The following is a 22,438-nucleotide window of genomic DNA, read 5'->3' on the forward strand; positions in this document are numbered from 1 at the left end:
GCCCCACCCGAGAAGGAGTTCTTAACGAAAGGCGTGGCTGTAGATGCCATGGTGGTGGCATCTGCTACCCAGCAGGACGTGGCAGAGGCTTCAACGTCAGTCCATCCTCCTAATAAGGAGTCTAGGAGCATGGACCGACGGAAGCGCACCCTGACTTCAGCGGCCTTTACTCTGAGGTCCCTGAATTATTTGGCACATTTCACCAGACTGCAGAGGGATCTGGTCAAGGAGCTCTCAGACTCCCTCTCAGGTAACCTACCTGAGCAGCTAGCCCAGTCGGTTAGCTCTCAGTTGGCTATCCTCACCTCGATTTCTAACTCGTCCATGAGGCTCATTTCATATGCGGCCGAAGGGGCGGGCAGAGCGGCAGGCACAGGCGTGGCTCTACGGAGACCAGCCTGGCTCCGTTTGTGTCATTTTGCAGAGGCCTTCAAGTCTTCCTTTGCCGACGCTCCCTTTGATGGGTCCTCTTTGTTTGGACCCAAGGTAAAAGACACTCTTACCCGCTGTGAGCAAGAGGGAAAGACTTTATCTGCCGTAGGAGCACGTTATTCCACTCCCTTTCGGCCTTATCCCAAGGCTAAAAGAGGAGGGAAGATGTGGTTCCGCAAATCACAGAAATTCTTTCCTCAACAGCAGGAAGATTCCCCTTCCAGAGGCAGAGGACGGGGAAATTTTTCTGGGAGACGCCGTCCCAGAGGCGGCAGAGGCCCCCGCAACACTGGAGACCGCGAGTCCTTTCGTGGCTCTTCAGCCTCCCACACTCCATGAGGGATTGCCCGGCTGTTCTGCTCGGAGCCCGTCGGGTGCCGGTTTGCCAAGCACCTAAAAGCCTGGGAGTCTATTACTCAGGACAGATGGGTGCTTCGGATTATTGCCGGAGGTTACACCATTCCCTTCACACACTCACCCCCACCGTCCAAAAATCCCGGACCCACCACCCAGTCAAAGGGAAATTGCAGCCGTAGAAGCTTCAAAGCTGCTAGAAAAAGGAGTCATCCAACCGTCCCCACAGACCAGATCGGATCCGAAATTACTCAAGGTTCTTTTAGTGCCAAAAGACAGGGGACCTGAGACCCATTTTGGATCTCAGCAAACTAAACCAGTCCGTCATGAAGTCCAAATTCAATGGTCACTTTACAATCCATTCTCCCATTGTTGGAGAAAGATGTTTGGATGTTCTCCATAGATCTCAAGGACGCCTATTATCACATACCGATACATCAGGCGTCCAGGAGGTATCTGCGCTTCAGCCTGGGAGACAGTCATTTCCAATTTTGTGCACTGCCCTTTGGTCTCACCACAGCCCCCAGGGTGTTCACCAAGTGTTTGGCAGTAGTGACTGCTCACCTGAGGAGTCTCGGATTCCAAGTGTTTCCCTATCTGGACGACTGGCTCCTGACTGCCACCACCAGGCATCTACTACTAGAGAACCTACAAGCCACCATCTCCTGGGTGCTTCCCTGGGAATTACATTCAACTGGTCAAAGTCTGTCTTGCTGCCTTCTCAGCGCATAAGATTCATAGGAGCAGAGATAGACTCAAAATTAATGCGAATCTTCCTTCCTACCGAAAGGATACAAACATTACAAGGTCAAGCCCGAGCCCTGCTTCTAAGATCCAAAGCCCCAGCCAGGATAGTCCTGCAACTTTTAGGTTCAATGTCTGCCACGGTTCTCCTAGTTCCTCTGGCAAGATTGCACATGAGGATTCTTCAGTGGCTGTTATCGACACAATGGTCTTTTCAGGATCTCCCCCTCAATCATCACATACTGATTACAGAAACGTGCAAACGGGACCTCCGCTGGTGGCTTCTGCCATCCAATCTGAATCAGGGAAGACCTTTTGTTATACCCCTCCGGTGGCCACCTTGACAACGGATGCCTCCCAGACGGGTGGGGGGCATTGTCTGGGCAGGTCAGTTCAGGGTTCTTGGCTTCCAAACGAAACATTTCTCCATATCAATGTGTTGGAAATGAGGGCTGTACTTCTGTCCCTACAAGCCCTCCACAGGTTTCTCCCTCAAGGCATCATCGCTATCCACACAGACAACATGTCGGTGGTCTGGTATCTAAACAAACAAGGAGGGACCAGATCTTACCCCCTTTGCAGAGAGGCCATGAGGGTGTGGGAATGGGCAGTGGCTACCAACCGCTTCCTGGTAGCGACCCACATTCCAGGAAAATCCAATGTATTGGCAGACAGACTGAGCAGGACTATTCTTTCTCCTCACGAGTGGTCCCTGAACGAAACAGTAGCAGCTCAGATTTTCAAAAGATGGGGGATTCCGTGCTGCGACCTGTTTGCAACACCACAAAACACGAAGTGCAAAGGTTCTTTCCTTGACCCAGCGTCAAGGGAGGCAGCTACGGATGCTCTAGTCCAACCTTGGCCAACAGGACTGCTTTATGCTTTCCCTCCGGTTCCACTCCTCCCCAAAGTCATCCAGAAAGCTTCCCAATTGGGGTCCACAATGATTCTAATTGCTCCGTACTGGCCTCGGCAGGTATGGTTCCCCTACCTACAGAAATATACTCTGGACGGTCCTTGGTTTTTGGATCTAACTCCAGACCTTCTGGTTCATCAGTCGGGAGAACAGCACCAGTCCCTTCACACTTTGAAATTAACAGCTTGGCTCCTCCACTTCTGACTTTAGTCAGAAATCACACCTTGGACCCAGAAGTTATTCACATTTTATCTTCAGCCCACAAACCCACCACCAAGAAATTGTATCACAGTAAGTGGAAGAGGTTTGCTATCTGGGCTCAACTCAGAGGCTTAGACCCTATTACTGCCCCAATACCAGAGGTCTTGAAATTTTTAACATCCTTGTTTAATCAAGGATCTTCAGTCTCTACTATTAAAGTCCAACTAGCAGCTATCTCCAAATTTCACGAATCCATAGACCCACCGTTGATGAGCAGCAGATTATGTAAAACTTTCATGAAAGGTGCTGTGCTTTTAAGACCCCCAGTTTTTCATCCTGCCTCCGTGGGATCTTGATTTGGTACTGTGCCTTAACATCTTCCCCTTTTGAACCGGCTGCTACATGTGAGTTGAAATATCTGTCTTGGAAAACTGCCTTCTTAATTGCAATTACCTCTGCAAGAAGAGTTTCAGAACTTCAAGCCCTATCTATCAAACCACCGTACTTGATTTTTCACAAGGATAGAGTATCACTTAGGCCTAATCCATCTTTTGTTCCAAAAGTTTGTTCTAATCTCTGTCTCCAACAATCTCTAGAGCTACCAGTTTTCTTTCCAAAATTTTCAAACAAAGCGGAATACACCTTGCATACATTGGATGTTCACAGGCAATTGCGCTTCTATCTAGACAGGACTCAACAAATTCGAAAAACAGATCAATTGTTTGTGTCCTTTTCAGATAATAAACTGGGTAAAACCATCACTAAAGCTACTATTGCCAAATGGATTAGAGATTGCATAACTCAGGCTTATTCCTCTTCAAATAAGCAACTTACAACATCTGTCAAAGCTCACTCTACTAGAGCTATGGCTACCTCTATTGCATTTCATTCCAAGCCCGCTATTTCTGAGATTTGTGCTGCGGCTACTTGGTCCAACCCGCACACTTTCATTTCCCACTATAAATTGGATGTGGCATCTAAAGGGCGAGCATCATTTGGTTCCACGGTACTCAGGAGTGTTTTCCAGTGAGCCACCCAGGATTTAGGTGCTAGGGACGCTGTCCCATCAGTCAGAATGTAGGCGAGATAGGATCACATAACATCTTTTAGTTATGTACTCACCATAACTTCAGATGTTTGGGATCCATCTCGCCTACATTCCTAATACCCACCCTCCTTCCCCTGCCTTGGAGATCAGAAGAGATTGAACGGTTTGAGCTCTACTGTTTTTATCTTGTATCATCTGTCGATGTTATATAAGCAGTGCATGCGTGTGTGCATGTATGCGGACAAACTAGATCTGGGGGACTGGTAGTGGTGCATCCTGGGATATAGTAAGCTCAGCCAATAAGAGACTTCGCTCTTTGGCATAAGCGTGCCGAGTCTGAGCCGAGGGATCGGCTCCGAACCCATCAGTCAGAATGTAGGCGAGATGGATCCCAAACATCTGAAGTTATGGTGAGTACATAACTAAAAGTTTTCTTCCCCAAGTTTTCTAATAAAGGTGAATATTGTTTGCACTTTAGACAATTGCATTTTTACCTCAACAGGACTGAAGAGTCTAGAAAATCGAACCAGTTGTTTGTTTCCTTTTCTGGCCCAACTGTGGGGAAACCTGTCTTAGATGTTACCTTGTCAAGATGGGTAAGAGTTTGGGTTAATTTCATTTATAGTCATAGCAACCAAAAATTATCTGCGCCTGTAAGAGTGCACTGTACCAGATCAATTGCTATGTCAGTTGTTTTTCATTCAAAGACTTCCAAGGACGACATATGCACAGCCGTAACATGGGCTACGCCTCATACCTTTATCACTCATTACAAATTGGATTTGGTCTCCAGGGGAAGAGCATCCTTTGGCTCTGTGATTCTCAGAAATATCCCTCCATAAGGCCACCCAAGACCTAAAGTAGCTGGAGACTCTGCCCCATTCATCAAGAATGAATGTAAATTGACAACATCAGATAAAGAAGTTATGTACTCACCATAACGTTCCATCTGTGTTGTCGATCTTTATTCATTCTTGACATCCCACCCTACTTCCCCCTCCTGTAGATTTCCTGGGGGATCGAATCTTTGTCCTGGGTTCCTGTAGGTTTCGCCTTGGACATTGCTTCTACCTAGGTTTATATCTATTATACCTTTGCCTTTGGCTGCAAACTTGATCTGAGGTAATGGAGAGAAGGGCATTGTGGGTAGAGTCTTAGCTCAAGAATTTTTTGTCTGTTGTGAGCTGTATAATGGCCGAGTCGGTTCCGCGGATCGGAACAGTGTCCCATTCGTCAAAAATAAATGAAGATCGATAACACAGATGGAACGTTATGGACAGTACATAACTTCTTTATTTTGGAGAAATATCTAAGATCATCCTGTGGAACATAACAAAAATACTAAATGGATAGAAGAAGTTCAAATGTACAGGATATGAAATGGGATGGAGTAACGACTAGAGAGACTGAAATAAAGTTAAGAAAAGCCTCCAACTGGAAAACCCCAAGCCCAGATGCAGTACTTTACTTCTGGCTAAACGTGTTAACAATTTTGTATGAAGATTTAGCCATGAGTAAGAACTATTTATATGCACACGCCTAACAGACGCCAGCCTGGTTAATAATAGGAACAACAATGCTCTTACTTGAGTGAACCTGCAAGTTAGCCCCAAAATTATAGGCCAGTAACTTGGCCCTTCCGACAACATATAAACTATACACTGGAATTGATGCCGACAGAGTTTATAGTCATTTAGAAAAAAAAACTCAGTCATGGCAAGATTATATATTTCAATTTCTGAATGAGGTATGTGCCTCCCCGAAATTGATCTGTTATCATAGGACTGCACACATCTGTTGACTTCACAAGAGCCAAATGTAGTAAAAGTTTTTAAACATGAGGAGAAAAAGTCTAAGATGACTTCCCTGCTTAGTTTAGCAGAAGCATATCGGCATCAAATGGGAATGGAAATCAAACCAGAAGTAGATAAAATTGGGCAGCAACCATGTGCCAAAAAAACAAAAGAAAGAATATAAGGTGAAGGATCAGATGAGAAGGCAAAAAATGTGGAAAATGCATAAATATTGCTACAGGTATAGGAAACTCTTAGATCAGCCTTATGTTGATCGGGATCTAACACAGGAATGGTTAAGGAGAGATGAATTTAAAACAAAAGATGAAAGGTGTAAGATAGTGGACGTACGTACACATTGATTTACAAAGTCCATTGAACGTGGGAGAAGTGGACAAATGTAGGTTTTGTAAAATAGAACTGGAAGCAGTTGCACATCTTATAGCTGGCTATGATAAGCTAATGTCAGAAAGACTGTATACTGAAATGCATAATAATGTGGCAAGACTGTTGCATTGGAGGTTGTGCAAACATTATAGTATTGAAGTGACTGAAAAACATTGGAAACATGAGCCACAAGGCATAGAAAATGAAGTTTGTATCGCATGGGATCTCCCACTACCAACAGTTCAAAAAATTGATGCTAGATAATCAGATATAGTTATCCATGAGAAGACAAAAGTAGCATTGAGCATTGAAATTTCTACACCCAGTGACTACAGTGTCTTATGTAGAGAGAGAGAGAGACAAAGTCATAAAATACCAGGATTTGCAGGCAGAAACGAGGGCAATGTGGAAGGAGGATACCCACACGGTTCCAGTAGTAGTAGGGGCAACAGGTCTTGTAAAAAAGAATTTACAATCATAGTTTGATATGTTACCAATACATGTAACTCCATACGATTTGCAGAACAGTTATTAATGGGCACATTGCGGGTGCTGACGAGCACTTTTAGCTAACCTCAAGGATTGAAACAGTACTAATTTCATGAACTTTAATCATACTTTGATTTAGGAATGGGGTTTATTCCCATCATGGTATTAGAAACCCAAAAGACTTGGAGAAATTAAAAAAAGAGACTAGAAAACCTGCTACAAAAAATGTTATGTTTCCAAAAAGCAATTTTCGGTTTGGTACCAGAAGAAGAAAGAGGGCCCTTATCATATGGGTATTCCTACTATTCTGTCTTATATGTACAAGCTGCTTAATTCAAAGCTAACACATTTAAAGTATATCTGTCAGCATTCTGTGCCAGTCTACCCTTAGATCCACCTCTGTCTGCATGTTTTCAGGTCATATAGTTCTTGAAAGGCAGCCTTCACAACAGGCAGCCAAGGAGTTCTGATTTTCTGACTGAAATCACTGTTGCAGTATTTTTGACATATGGATTGTCACTGCCACCGTCTGGCTGAAGTACCAAAGCTTTACTTTCTCGAGGTCGTACATTTGACACATGGCCACCACCCCGAATGCAGGTTATGCATCCATCAGACTGATCACTGTTTGGTTGCTTGTACCATGGCTTCTCTTGATCATTTATTCAGGTAAGTGCCCTATTGGAGAACATTCCTTTGCCTTGTTTGCTATAGTATCTTTGTCAAATTTGTTAGGTGACAACTAAAAGAGGTAAGCGCAAGTGCAGTAGGCAGTTTCCATACAAGGACTTGCACACTAAGTGCATTTTCTGCTCAGGTCCAAAACATGATCACAAGTCATGTTCCATTTGTCAGTTGTTCGGTCCCAAAACCCTTTATTAAGGCTTTCTTCTTTTAACATCTTCCTGGAAACTCAAAATCTTAAATGCCTGATCCAGTCCAAGATGGAAAAATCTGCATCTCCAGATGTTCTTCTTCTGCTAGAGAAAAAGTTTGAGGCCAAGAACAGATATGCAGTGTATTGTTTTTGGATTCGGATATACCCACTGAGGTAGCAGAATCCGCAGTATATGAGGTTACCTATTAGTTGCCTGCTACTGAGACCTATCAGAGGCTAGTATGGTTCCAAGGCCTTTGCAGACTGCTGCTAGTTCCAGTGAAGTGTGACTTGTAATTTTTGAGGGCCCTCATGGCATCCCTCAAATATTAGGGAGAAGATCCCAGGTACTTTAATAGAGGTATGGCAAGGTTCTGAACTTCCACATCGTATCCAAGTGGACATTACACCGAAAAATAAAAAAACAAAAGACTAGGCACACAGCCTCCCCCTCAATAGCTAAAGAAAAGCAGTGAATTGATTTCTCCCAAGGCTTGTTTAAAGCTGTCATGGTGCTATACCTCAACAGCCTACCGCTGCTGTCGTGGTGCTATACCTCAACAACCTACCACTGCATCATCTTCTGAGGAAAAACAGGATTGTGACTCAGGCCACTTTTTAGATGACTACTTTCATTTGCACTCTTCTGGACAGATGTATATTTTCGGATAAAGAGGATTCACTTTCTCCAGATTCCCCCATTGAGGAAGCTTCCTTTGGAGAAACTGTCCAAAGTATGATGAAACTTTTTGAATGGCAGTTGAAACTAATTTCTGACGTACAGAAGAGGTGCTACTGCCTCTTGAAAGTGGGTACTCCTGTCCCGTCCCTAATCCCTGTAGTACTTTGAGGCTTTTCAAGACACCTTCCAGTCCATGTCTTCAGCACCTGACTCTCACCTTCCAGTCCATGTCTTCAGCACCTGACTCTCAACCACCAGCTCCAAAATTACCGGACCGGCAGTATAAAGTGTCTGATGACTTGAAATACTTGTACAAGAATCCTGTGGCTGACCCCTCTGCAATGTCTCTTTCTTCAGACAAACCCTGTAAGTTCCTACCTAGCACTGATGCTGTACCTACAGGCAAGGATAGCAGGGCTATGGATGGATGGGGAAAAGTTCTACACTAGCTTTTAAGGCAATTAACTATCCAAACTCAAATGACTAAATATTTGATGTCATCTTTCCATCTGGCTTTGACCTGCAGGTTATTGGGGACAGCTCCACACCTGTGTCTGCTTCAACATCTCAGAGTCAATTGCTCACAGTGCTGACTTCAAATAATGCTCAACCTCTGGCCCTGTGTGCCTATCCCCTTTTTTTGGTGAAAGGAGCACCTTTAGATCATGTAGCTTCCCCCTTCACCCCCTGCACTCCTCCATAGGTTATCACCAAAGTCATCTTCCCCACCATAGGTCTGACTCTAGCTCTGCTCCAATCAGCGGGTCCTTTACTGCTCAAACAAATCTCTACGCCCCCGTTGGTGGCTTCCTCTGCTCGGTGGGCAGACTTAAAGCTTCTGAGCTTGAGCAGCTGATGAGGTCCTCCTTGCAAGTAAAGATGTAGTTGGGCCTTATTCTTTCGGTTCCAGGTTCCCTCCCCAGAATCTCGGCTCTGTCATCCTGGTTTCCTTCCTTGAGCTCCATGGATCAAACATCTTCAGATCTGGATGTGTTTCCATCCTCCGGGTTGGATCCGAGGGCTTGGTCTTGTTTGCCTCCGAGCCCCCCCACCTCAACTTAGAGTGGACCTCTGGGCCATTAAGTTAAGGTAGGAGTCTCTGGGTTGGGTTCGACTATCCCGGCTCCAGGGTCATCCCTCCCACTCGGGGTGCCTACTCTCAGTTGTACGGCTCTGGTCTTGATGTTAGGGCAGTGTGTTTCTCCCCTAGGTTCTGATACATCTTAAGTTCCTTCAGATCCTGGAGCTGTCATCTCCGGGCAGTGAGCTTCTGCCTCCATCTTTGAAGTAATGGAGAGGATGTTCTCCACTAAGAAGATGGCTCGATCTTCCTAAGCTGGTGTCCTCTCCCCTTATCTGTGTGTACAACTAGCCATCAGCCTGCTCTCTGACAACTCATGCTGGTTGGTCTTCAGTCTGCCCCCCCCCCCCTTGCTGGGTCCCCTACCTGTTCTCCCTTTCCTCCAGAGTGAGAGGTGTCTGGCAAGGGGCAGTTCAAGAGGAAATACTTGGACTCCCCTTGAGGAGTCCCTCACCAAGGATACTGACCTTAAGCAGGGAGAGTGAGTCACCGTGTGATAACTTCTTTAGCGATCTTTTGGAGCTTCTTCACCAGCTCAGGGGCTGGACCATCAAAAAGCCCCTTTTCCGGAGGAGCCAGTACTTTTGGAGGACTTTGGCGTGGGCCCATCCATGACCTGGGCTGTTCCCCCTCTGGATATGCACATAGATTTGGTGTCTGTGAGGGTGTGGAAGGAACCAGACACTGTGGAGCTGATCCCCAAGAAGCCCAACAACATTCTTGCCCCACTCAAGGATCAGCTGCACTGGAGGGAAGGGTCCAGCCATGGATGCAGTCATGGTGGGGGCCACCACAAAGAAGAAAATCTCAATGGAGAATTCCTCAGTCCATCCCCCAAATAGAGAGTCTCGAACCTTGGACTGGCTGATGAAGCTCTGTTATGCCTCTCTGACATTTGCTTTAAGGGCACTCAACTACCTTTCCCTCCTGACAAGGCTTCAGCATGATCTAATGGCCGAAGTATCTAAGAATGTTAAGACAAAGCAGTCTCCAGAGGTATAGAGGATGTTAGAGACTCCGTTGTCCTCTCTGCAGTCTGTTGTCAGTGTGTCTCCATGAGGTTTATCTCTAACGCAGTTGATGGAGCATTCCAAGCAGCTGGCACTGGCATTGCCATGCAACAGTGCGCTTGGATGCTGTTGTGCAATTTAGGATACTGCTTCAAGGCATCCTTTATTAACACCCCATTCAATGGCTCCATCTTATTTGGGCTGAAGATTAAAGACACTCGCACTAGGAATGAGCAAGACTGAAAGATGCTGTGTTCCGTCAGATTGTTTTGCAACCCCTCAACGAACCTCCTCACAGAATCCGAAGAAGGGGCAAACATCTCTTCTGAAATTGGAGCGGTGTTCCTAGGACACTGCTTCGGAGGGTTCTCCCTGCAAACAGGGGGGACCATAATGGATGCCACCCTCAGGGCAGAGGTGGTCTGCAGAACCAAGGATTTTCACAAAGCTTTCTCCAGAGGGTCCTTCCAGCTGTCTTGAAAGGTTGTCCTACTGTCCTACTCTTTAGGGCAGTCAGGAGTCGCGTAGCTCTTCACCCAGAAGCTTGGGAGGCCATCACCTTGGATGACTGGGTGTTGTCATATCCAGAGGCTATACCATTCCATTTTTAGAATTTCCAAATTTTAGCCACAGACTTTTCCTAGATGTTCCACACCAGCAGTGACAGCAGGCAGCGGTAGAGATTCAGAAACTGTTGGTAAATCGAGTCATCCAAGAGGTCCCACCAGACCAATGAAGATCCAGGATCTACTCATTTTTTTTGGTGCCAAAAAAAAAAAAGCAAGGACCTCAGGCTGATTTTGGATTTGAGCAAATTGAACCCTTCCTAAAACAGACCAAATTTGTGATGTCATGAGGCAGTCCATTCTAAATCTGCTGAGGCAGGACTATTGGATATTCTCAGTAGACCACAAGGATGCCTGCCTTCATGTCAAGGTAGGTGATCCTGGAGGTTTCTATGCTTTTCTCTGGAAGCCAATCATTATCACTTCAGAGCCCTGCCATTCGGTCTGGCCACCACCCCCCAGGTGGCTCCAGCTGCAGGAATTTCAGGTCTTTCACTACCTGGATGATTGGCTTCTCACTTCCCCACGAGTGTGTCTGTCATAATGGCCAGGGATACCTCACTCCAGTGATCTGGCTATTTGGGATTAACGGTCAGTTATCAAAAGTCAAGTCTACAACCTCTCCAGTCACTTGAATTCATAGGTTGCTACTTCGATACCGTCTCCCAGATTGCCAAGCTCCCAAGCTCCAGAGTAATCTGCCTTTGATCCCAGGCAGTATCCATGCTTGCTCTTGCAAAACCACCAGCTTATGCTCCTTTGAATCTTTTGGGCCACATGGTAGTTTCCATAGGTTGTCTCCTTAGCAAGGTACCACATGAGGGCTCTGCGATGGACTCTCGCAGTGCACTGGTCCTATCTGACTCACAGATGGATGACAAAGGTTTGTCCTGATCAGATTCAGTGGTGGTTAGTCACCTTTTGTGACCAATGGAAGACCGTTCATTCTTCCCCATCTATCAGCCACGGTCACCACTTGCCTCCCTTCTTGGGTGGGTGGGGGATTTTGTAGGGATGACGGTTCAGGGGTCCTGGTCTTCTGTGTAGGCCAGTATTCACATCAGTATTCTGGAGATGAGGGCCTTCTTCATGTTGCAGGCCTTTCAGGATGTCTTCCCAGGTGGTGTGATTTCAATCCAGATGGACAGTATGTCCATTGTTTAGTATTTGAACAAACAAGGGGAACATGTTCTAAATCTTTGTGTAGTGAGGTCCTGAGGGTTTGGCAATGGGTGTTCTCGTCTCAACCATACCTCTCAACCTGGAAACATCAAAAATCTGGACAAAGGTCCGTGGAAAATAGGTACAAATCTGTACGCCGATTAACATAAAATTTGCGTACATAATTATGTAACCCCACCCATACCAGTGGAATTGTGATACCAACTTTTAAATGCAACTGAACACACAAAATATGATAATGAAACACAAAATAAGCAGAACAGAGTTTTATTTATATTAATATTTGAATTGTATTGAACTTGTGTAAACTGCAAAACTAAAATAGAACTGATACACTCGCCACCATATGTAACTGGACCTACAATAAAAAGATTACTGATCAATTCCTTCCAACATTATTGTATTTGGTACAGTGTATGAATTACTTAGAACACTATCTCTGTTGGGAAGGACAACACAGGCAACCTTCTGCCACAAGATTCCAAGCAAAGATATAAGAGTTTAACTTCACTTTAACCCTTCACTATGCAACATGCAGACAAAGTAGCAAGTAAATTACTTGCCAAACTAAATATATGTTGCAAAATATCGCATCTTCTCTCACGCTATTCCTGTTGGTCCTTAACAAGAAGATACTTCCTTAGGCCCAAAACAGAATATGGCCTCCCTTTTTAATAGCTTTTCATTGAAGCATAATTTGCACATAGAACACAACAGTTAATAACATTACCAGATTTGTCTTTCTTGCTGATAACACCCATCATTGTCTTCTGATTAAACTTTGATTGGTTTCCATTAAATCATAGAGTTAAACTATTCAGTGCACAATTTAAAATAGTCAAACTTAGACAATGACCCCCCATCCCTATTTAAAAACTAAGCTACACATTAGGCATCAAACTTATAACATTAGAGATGGCATTGAAGAATCAATAACACTTGCTAGACCCTGTTTTAAAACCTCTTTCATCTAATATCTGGAACTACTTTCCTACAAAGGTTATAAAATAAAAAAACTCAAGAACTATTTAAATATATATTAAAAGATTAAAACAGCATTTCACTAAAGAAAATTCCTGCATTTGCTTTAGAAATGGCTAAAACAAGTATTGCTTCTCAGCTCAGCTTATTTCTGAGACTGGCATTGTTTTGATTATAATTCCAAATGATAAAACCTTTAAACTGCTTCTGTGAATATTGTAAATAACATACCCGCTGTGATGTAAACAGTATATGTAACATACTTGATTAATGTCACTTGTGTCCACTACTGTGAGCTGTCTTTTATGTGATCACAAATATATCTTTAATGTAATATAAGTTTATCCAAACTGCACATTTAACGTACTACACCACTGACCCAAGGTCATAGCTGGAAAAGGTTTGCCTGGTTAACAAACTGAAGTAAGTAAAAAATTAAAGTACTGTGATCAAATTAATATGCTACTTTATTGTTTGAACAGAACCTGGGACCCACTGTAATTTCCTCTTAAAAAAGGCAAACTGACTAAAATTTCAAGCAACCTTTCTGCTCTGCACCTTTGTACACAAATTAGTCATTCAGTGTATGTACCCACTATTTCACTCTTAAGTTACCAGGTAAGAACCCTCCACCTGCGATATCTGAGCAAACAATAAAATACTCAAAGCTTCACAGACCTCCCTAGGAATCTGCCATAAGCCAGAAAGCATTTAGCAGCACAGGCCAAACAATACAGTGCTGTGAAAGTAAACTCAAGGAGTATTCCCTGTCTGAAATAAAATGCAGCTGTTACAGAGATTGTCAGTAAGTTAACTGTAGCATCAGTCCATCACTCAAACGTAACTTCTTTGACATGCATGTAAGTAAAATATGAATAATTACTCAAAATAAAACGTCTCTCACATGAAGAAGAAAGCTTTCATGCAGTGGTAATTAAGTAAACAATAGCAACAACAGCATGGATAAAAACTCAAGCACTCTAATGATTGTAAACTAAGCAAAGGCCTTAGCTGTTAAATACTTTGCGAGTAAACAGTGGGTAAAAGTTCCCAGTTAGTCTGGCTTCATTCAAGAAAGAGAAGAGCAGGACCAAACTCATAAAAAAAGGTAAGATGTATTGTCGCCAAGAGTGACACAGAGATGCCGTTGTAAACCAAATAAAAATAAAAACAGTGTGTAAAGCACATACAACATTGCTGAATGTCAGCAAACATTAAAAGCTAATTTCCTCACAGCTTTCTTCACATCACTGACCTTTAGTAAAAAGAAGCAGCATCGTACACTGACTCAGTGTGTGAGCTAAAAAACTAAAGGCATTATAACATTGTGCCATGATTTACAACCTAGTGCTCGCTTTCCTATCCTCCTACTATGCTTCAGAAAAAAGGTGTGCTATGGTGTTCAGATGACTTTAGGAAAGTGCCAGTTTTCCCTGCAATGCAATTTGGTTTAAAAAAACAATGTTCTGTCATTAGCAAATGTCCCCAATTGCTGCAGATGGCTTTTAATAGGCATTAGGCATACATACGCATTTTCTTTTTTTATTTACCTGGAGGTCAAGCAGAGACTTGGAATGCTGTGCAGACATGGATGGGTGCTGGGTGGACCAGTCTAGTCTCGACTCTGCAGAAGTTGGTGGAAAATTGAAAGTTTTAAACAGTAAAAACAGCTCAGATACGTTTTTTTTTTTTATATAATTTTTTATTTACTTGTATGTCAAGTGGAGACTTTGAATGCTGTGTGGACATGGGTGCACGCTGGGCAGACCGGACTAGTCTCGACTCTGCAGAAGTTGGCAGAAAATTGAAGGTTTTAAACAGGAAAACAGCTCTGCTCACTGCTGCCATGTGCTGCTTCCGTTTAAAATAGGAAAGGTAAACAAACAGTCCAAGACAGATTCCGACCAGAAGACGGAATTGCGTGATGACATCAGCCACTTCAGTTTGTAAAAAAAAAAAAAAAAAAAATCTTAAAAAAAATCGAGAATTGGGGCCACCAGGAATTAGTGGCACCCCATTATTTTGCCCTCAAAACCGGTAATTACCGGGGAGTATGGTACGGTTGAGAGGTATGGTCTCAACAGTTTCTGATTACAACATCCTTGGGAGTGGTCTCTGAATCCGAGGGTAGTGGCTTGGATATTTTGGCACTGGAGTACTCTGTGTTGGGACCTTTTTGCCTCCCCCTTCCTATACCAAATTCAACAGCTATTATGCTATAGTCCCTCCCAAGAGGCAGTTACCTAGAGGTGCTGTTATGCGTGCTTGGCCGCCGGGTCTCCAGTATCTTCTAGTTCCCCTGATGATCAAGTTTCTTCAAAAGGCAGCCTGTTGCCAAACGACAGGGATCCTCATTGCCCATCTGGCCTTGTCAGGTGTGATTCTCCTTTGTGTGGCCTCTTCTAAGATAGCCTCCTTGAGTTTTGGATCCCACACCAGGTCTTTTTTATTTGTCTGGATCCACCCAATCTGCAGTCCCTCAAGTTAGCCACATGGTTTCTCCAGTTACCTTGATGGCCAGAAATTCCAAGCTATCCGATAGTGTTGTGCATATTTTGTCCTCTTCCCAGAAGTTGTCTACTAGGAAAGTGTACTTGAATAAATGAAAGTGCTTTGTGGTTTGGGCAGACTCGGGAGGGGGGGGGTGATTTCTTTCTTCTCCATAATGGATAATGGAGGTCCGTCCTACACCTTTCTGTTCAAAACACATTCTTGAAATTACCAGCTTTCAAAATGCAGTTCCTTGCATTTCATTCTTCCTCAGGCTTTTCAGTGTCCCTAGATCCTAAATGGGCTCTAGCTATTCCATGATTAATCATATTTTCAGTGACAGTGTTCCCTTGGCCATTCTGGAAATTTCCAAAGCATTTCTCAAAAGTGCATTTCTTTTGCACTCTCCAGTTCAGGATCCTGTCCCACTGTGGGATTTACCCTTCATGTTGCATGTCCTTGCAGGTCCACCTTTTCAGCCTTCTGCTATATCAGATCCAAAGCTGCTCTTTTGGAAAACTTTATTCCTAGTGGCTGTTACCTCAGCTACAACTTCTGGCTGCTATTCCTCTGTACTTGGTGTTCCACAAAGATAGTCTCCCCATTTGCATGAATTCTTTTCTTCCTAAGGTGGCCACCAAGACTAATTTGAATATGTCCTTCTATTCCCATGTTGCAGCATTCTTACTGTGGGATCCTCCACCTCAAGCGACCCGAATGTTGGCTCTTATATAAAAGCTTAAGCCTGGTTAATGTTGGTGCATGGGACTTCACACGCAGGGCCATAAACCAGGAGCCTTAAATGTGATGTTCGCATGCACAGACCTCAGAATTTTTCTGCCGCAGTCGAACATCAGATCGATCACATCGCTCCTATACTATCAAGACATCTAAAGCTAAGTACCCCTTTGGTGAATTATTAAAATAAATATCTCTTGAGCTTGGTTTGCTTGCTTGCTTGTTCTTAGCCGATGTCCACTAAGAAGGGTAGATGCTGATGTGGATGTCAAATTTTGTATAAGGACGCCCATGACCATTGCGTATTCTGTTTAGGCTGAGAACACGACCATACTTTCTGCGCCATTTGCCAGTCATTCATCCCAAAAGCTTAGAAGCTGCCTAGCCGCCCTTAATCTATATTTAGAAAATCAGAGGCTTAAAAAGTTAGCACTTGGGATGGATCCTGAATCGGCCGTCCAGGTGGAACCACCATGAAAAAAGGCCAAGCTTTCACGGCCTACTACCTCTGCCCCTCCATTGTCGGACCATCAGCAACCGCCAGTATAGGGGTTGAGGGACGTCCGCTAGAGCCGTCTACTTCGTCTGCTCCCCTTGAGGAAGTCGCTTCTGAAGTACTGGCCAGTATCTATGCGGAGGTTACTCAGACATTGGTTTCTACCGAAGTTGAGGGGAAACCAAGCTCCACCGGACACCTGTCTGGGATACAGGAATCCAAATCCTCTTCCTTAGCTCAGCCCCTGAAACTAGGCCATCTCCCAAGACTACCCCTTTAAAAAGAAAGAAAGCAAACATCTTTCTCCCTCTTCTGAAGGACTACCTGACTGGCAGTCTTTTACACAGTCTTTGATGCAGGCGTTCATGGCCCTTAGGCCCTCGGCCTCCTCACCCTCCACTATCCCAGTGCTTAGCCCAAGACCTGCCTCAGTTACTTCTATTCCCCCTCCCACTTCACAGGAAGAAGATGAAGCTTTTTCCTCATGATCAGATGGGTCTATTTCTTACTCATTACAAATAGCTTCTCCCCTGGAATACTGTTCCTCAGATGAGGAATCCTTTGAAGGGGACTATCCTCCAGAAAACATCACTTTTGGAGAGGCCATTACTAAAATGAAAGAATATTTCAAATGGGATACTTCCCAAATGACTGAAACTCAAAAAAGATATTTTGAGCTGCTGCAAGTTGAATCTCTTTCACCATCTGCCATCCCCACAGTTATACCTGCATACCTAGATGCATTTGCATCAGCATCTAAAAATCCTGACTCTCAGCCACCTGCTCCTAAGAGATCTGATAGTTTCTATAAGGTGCCGGATGACCACAAATTTCTTGTGAAACTCCCCCTTGGCAGACCCTGCATTGATAGCTGTGGCCCCTGACAAGCAGTCAAGACTGATCCCATCCTTGTTCCTTCTGCCTACTGACAGCGATAGCAAAAATATGGACAGGCTGGGCAAGAAGCTTTATACCTCTTCCACCCTAGCCTTCAGAGCCATTAACTACCAAACCCATATGATTTAAGTATGCCTTGGACTTGGCATCCCAAGCCGCTACACTTCTATCCTCCCTGCCTGACACTTCCAGCAAGACAGAAGTAGCATCAAAACTGACCCTGGCATCCCAGGTAGTCAGGCACTCGATTAGATGCAGTTGTGATGCAGCAGAGGCCTCTGCTAGATCTGCTGCATCTGCATGTGTGCTTTGCAGATATTCATGGCTTCGGCTACAACCTTTGCCTGAAGATTTCAAATCTAAAATGCTAGATGCCCCACTAGATCACAACCTCCTGTTTGGAAAAAAGTCTGCTGAACTGTTAAAGAACCTTCAGGAGCAGAGCAAGAAGCTACAAGACATTAAGCACGTTCTGGTATCTCCTATACCAAAATACTACAGAAACTGTCCAGCTAAGATCTCCTATGTCTGAAGAAACCCCTCCACTGCTACTCTTTCCTTTTCCAGGCATAGAAAAGGAACCAGGAGGCAAACCTCTTCTAGGCTCACCTCTTCTCAGCCTACACACAGACAGCCCTTTCAAGACAGAAATGGTACCAACAATGCGTGACTGCCTTGTCCATCTCCCCCTGTCACCCCTTCTCTCCCACTGCCTGCCCTTTTGGAGAGCAGTCACTTCAGATCGCTGGGTTCTGGCAGTAGTAGAAAAGGGATAGTTCCTGTCTTGGAAAGAAAGGCCCACACCATGGGGCATTCCATTCCCTCTACCAAAAAAAAGCAACTACACCTTATTCCTCATATTATACAGGATCTACTGGCCCATGGAACCATAGAATCTGTCCCCTCAGGACAAGAAAGAAAAGGTTTCTACTCAAGGCTGTTCCTAGTACCGAAAAAGGACGGACCATGGAGGCCAATCCGGGATTTGTCTTTTCTAAACCTCTTCCTAAAAGTCCCATGCTTCAGAATGCTATCCCTTCAGACCCTCCTTCCACTACTGCCACCCCAAGCGTTCATGGCCACTCTAGACCTGAAGGAGGCCTACCTCCACATCCCTATGCAGCCCACTCACAGAAAGTACTTAAGTTTTGCTGGTTCCTGTTATCACTTTCAGTTTACTGCCTTGCCCTTTGGTTTATCCACTGCACCCAGGGTCTTCACCAAATGCCTAGCTCCCACCATAGTCTACTGCAGGATCAAAGTAATTCAGATCTACCCCTACCTAGACAATATTCTCATTCTTGCAGAGAAAGAAAACACCCTAAAAAAATCTGCTGTTTTCCATGTCTCTACTACAAGGGTTGGGGTTCACCATCAATCTCCCCAAATCATCCCTTGCACTAGAGCAGGACAAAATCTTTCTGGAATGCAGGATCCAAACAGACTTGATAAAGGCATTCCTTCCTCAGGATAAGGTAATTTTCCTAAAAGACCACTTCCAGGATCTTATCCAGACCCACCAACTGTCAGCCAGACAATTCATGCAACTTCTGGGTCTTATGGCAGTCAGTATTCCTTTGCTACCACTAGTCAGGATGCACATGAAGCTACAGTGGTATCTAAAGAATGTATGGTCCCAACACAGCCACACTCTAGAGTTCCAGATCCCCTTCCTGCCCTTCCTAAAGGCAGAGGTACAGTGGTAGATTCAACAAGTTCAAATGAACCCAGGCCTTCCCCTCCTACCCCCCACACCAGTTGAGCATATGCACACAGATGCCTCAGATCTGGGCTGGGGGGCTACCATGAAGGGCCTCAAGGTACAAGAACACTGGCAGGCAGCCCTGCTGAAAAAACACATCAACGTAAGGCTGCAGTTCATTAGCCCTGAAAGCTTTTCTTCCCCTAATACAGCCAAGCCCCCTTCAAATCTTCACAGACAACACCACGGTCATGTGGTACATCAACAAACGGGGGGACCAAGTCTTACCTCCTCTGCAGGCTGGCAGTGCAGATTTGGGACCTAGCCTCACAAAGCAACATATCTCTGCAGGCAGTCTACATCCCATCCCAGGACAACCACCAAGCGGATGCTCTCAGCAGATCATTCTGTCTGCATCACGAGTAGATGTTGCACAGAGAAGTTTTTCTAGACATTGTCCACCAGTGCGGCGCACCTCAAATAGACTTATTTGGCTCCCCCCAGAACAGACAACTGAGAAAATTATGTGCCAAGGACCACTCCCCACTAGCCTGGAGAGTAGATGCCTTCACCATCTCATGGAAGGGATGATTTCTGTATGCCTTTCCTCTCATTCAAAAGGTCCTGTTGAAAATCAGGAGGGACAATCCAAAAGTCTTGTTAGTGACTCCCTATTAGCCAAGGCAGCATTGGTTCCCCCTTCAACTATCCCTTGCCAAAGGCAGTCATCACAAGTCACCCCACAAGGTGAACCTACTCACACAGCAGAAGAGAACTCTTATCCACCCTCATCTGGAGATGCTGTGTCTAACACTCTGGGTGATAAACTTTTAATACTCTTCAGACACCACTACTCTGAGAACATGCTTTCTGTCCTGAGGGAGGCCAGGAAACCTAACACAAGGAAGTCCTACATTTTAAAATGGGAAAGATTCTCCAAATGGTGTCTCCAAACATATAGGTTTCCCTTTCTAATGGATGTACCTCTAGTCTTAGCTTGTGTGTGTGTGTGAGCTTATCAAGACAGGCCTTTCATACTCTTCAGTGAAAGTACACCTTTCTGCTATCTCTGCTTCTTACCCTTAGACCATCCTTTACTCACCAGGCTAGATGTTAAATTGTTCTTGAGGGGGCCTTGCAAATCAGACTACTGAGGAAGCCTGTTCCACCGCCTTGGGACCTAAACATTATCCTGGAAAAACTTACACTGACTCTATTTGAGCCAGCTAGTTCTGCATCACTACAAATGTGTACATGGAAAACAATCCTGCTGGTAGCCCTCGCCTCAGCCAGAAGGGTATCAGAGTTGCCGGCTCTCATGGCATTCCCCCCTACACTATCTTCCACAAAGACAGGGTGACCCTTCGCACCAACCCTTCCTTCATGCCCAAAGTGGTTAACTAGCTATCATTAAATCAGTCCATTCACCTACCCACCTTCTTTCCCTCTCCTACCAGTAACAGAGAGAGACCGTTCCTTGGATGTTCACAGGCAGCTAAGGTTTTACATGGACAAAACTAAGACCATTAGAAAATCTATCAATTCTTTGTATCCTTTCATCCCAGGGCCCTGGGCAAGGCAGTCTTCAAACAAACTATCTCCTGTTGGATCAGGAAGACTATTTGTTTCTGCTACTCCTACCACGGCAAGGATTTACTTCAGGTAGTAGGAGCTGGCTCTACTAGGGCTGTAGCATTCACCAAGGCCTTCTTCAAGGGCCTAGACATAGCCTCCATTCTGGAGGTAGCCACCTAGTCCACTATACACACATTTACCAGACACTACAAATTGGATCATATCTCCAGAGCCAGAGCAGGTTTCACTAGGACACTCCTGCAGGGATTTCTGGAATTAACTACCTCTACCTCTACCCTTCCTCCTTCCTAAGCTGTGGTACTCTCCCATCTTATATTCCCATATAAGAATACTGCAACATGGGAATAGAAGTCCATGGAATGGTTGTGTCAAATCTTACCATAATCATAGATGTCCTTCTCTTCCATGTTGCAGTATTCCTTCCCTCTCACCTATCCCCCTGCATTCCTTTTCATCTGTCTATGGGGCACCCTGGGACACCACATAGACTTTGGTCACACTGAGCTGTCCATGGAATTTCACTGGTCTGGAGGACACCAGTTGGCTCTAACTAGTCTACTGTCCAACTTGGCAGTTAGTTCTGAGGTCTGTGAGTGCAGACATCACATTTAAGGCACCTGGTTTATGTCCCTGCCTGTGATGTCCCACACACCAACAGCAGCTAGGCTTAAGCTTTTGTATAGGAGCCAACGTTCGGGTCGCCAGAGGCAGAGGATCCCACAGTAAGAATAATGCAACATGAAAGAGAAGACATCTATGGTTATGGTAAGATTTTACATAACTATTCTTTTTCTATCCATCTCCCTTGCTGCATTGTTTGAATCTACATAGACAATTGAAATTTTACTTGAACAGGACAAAGTCTTTTAGAAAAACCATCCAGTTTGTTTCCTTTTCATAATCCAAATTCGGTGGGCCTGTGTATAAGGTTATGTTATCCAAGTGGCTGTCAGACTGTATTTTCTTTGTTTATACATTGAGAGGTAAGACTTTGTGTGGGAAACCGAAAAGTCACTCCACTAGATCTCTGGCTACTTGTATGGCCTTTTTCTCTAGAGCTTCTGTAGATTGTGTGTGCAGCAGTGACTTGGGTGGGCTCTTACACCTTTGTTTCTCACTACAAACTGGACATTCAGTGTAGGTCCAGGACTTTTTTTTTTGCCTCCACCATGTTGCAGAATATCCTTCTGTAGATTTTCCCAGGGGTTTTCTGTGGCTGGAGAGTCTGTCACGCAAGTTGAAACCAGATGAAGAGCACAACATCGGGTAGAAAAGTTATGTACTTGTAACAACAAATCCATGTTGTCTGTCTCTGTCTGGTTCAGCCTTCCCCTGCCTTTTTTGGCGAGTCTCTTCACCTCGGATGACCGAGTGAGAGAAGTTTTATTGCCTCTTTTTCTTGGAGTCCTTAGTCGTCATCTTTTATGTAGGAATTTCATCTTGGTGTTAGATTGAGAAGGGGCATATTCAATCTGAGGTATCCTGTAGAGGGCAGGAGATTGAATTATACCTTGGTATTAGATTGAGGGGGGGATTTAATCTGAGGTATCCTGTAGAGGGCAGGGGATTGTGAGTAGGGGAGGCAGCCTTTTGAATTGAAGTCTTGTGGTTTGTCCAGCACCAGATCCGAATCAGATCCGATAACCTGCAGGTTGAACCAGACTGAGACAGACACAAATCTATCATTATGTTAAGTATAGAACTTTCATATTTCTATATTTCAGTCCTTGAACAAGGTTATGGTATAGCCTCAAACTACAGAGTCAAAGCAAGAAA

The 22,438-nt window shown here is 44.6% G+C and overlaps 1 protein-coding gene across 1 annotated transcript in view; it reads left to right on the forward strand.

The window, feature by feature from the left end:
* The window catches only part of RASA1 (RAS p21 protein activator 1), a 3,076,403-nt gene that overhangs the window by 1,948,537 nt on the left and 1,105,428 nt on the right, over nt 1-22,438 (forward strand). The window lies entirely within an intron of this gene.

This window comes from Protopterus annectens, chromosome 2.part2 (genome assembly GCF_019279795.1).
Source record: "Protopterus annectens isolate FY-2018-M chromosome 2.part2, PAN1.0, whole genome shotgun sequence".
NCBI lineage: Eukaryota > Metazoa > Chordata > Ceratodontiformes > Protopteridae > Protopterus > Protopterus annectens.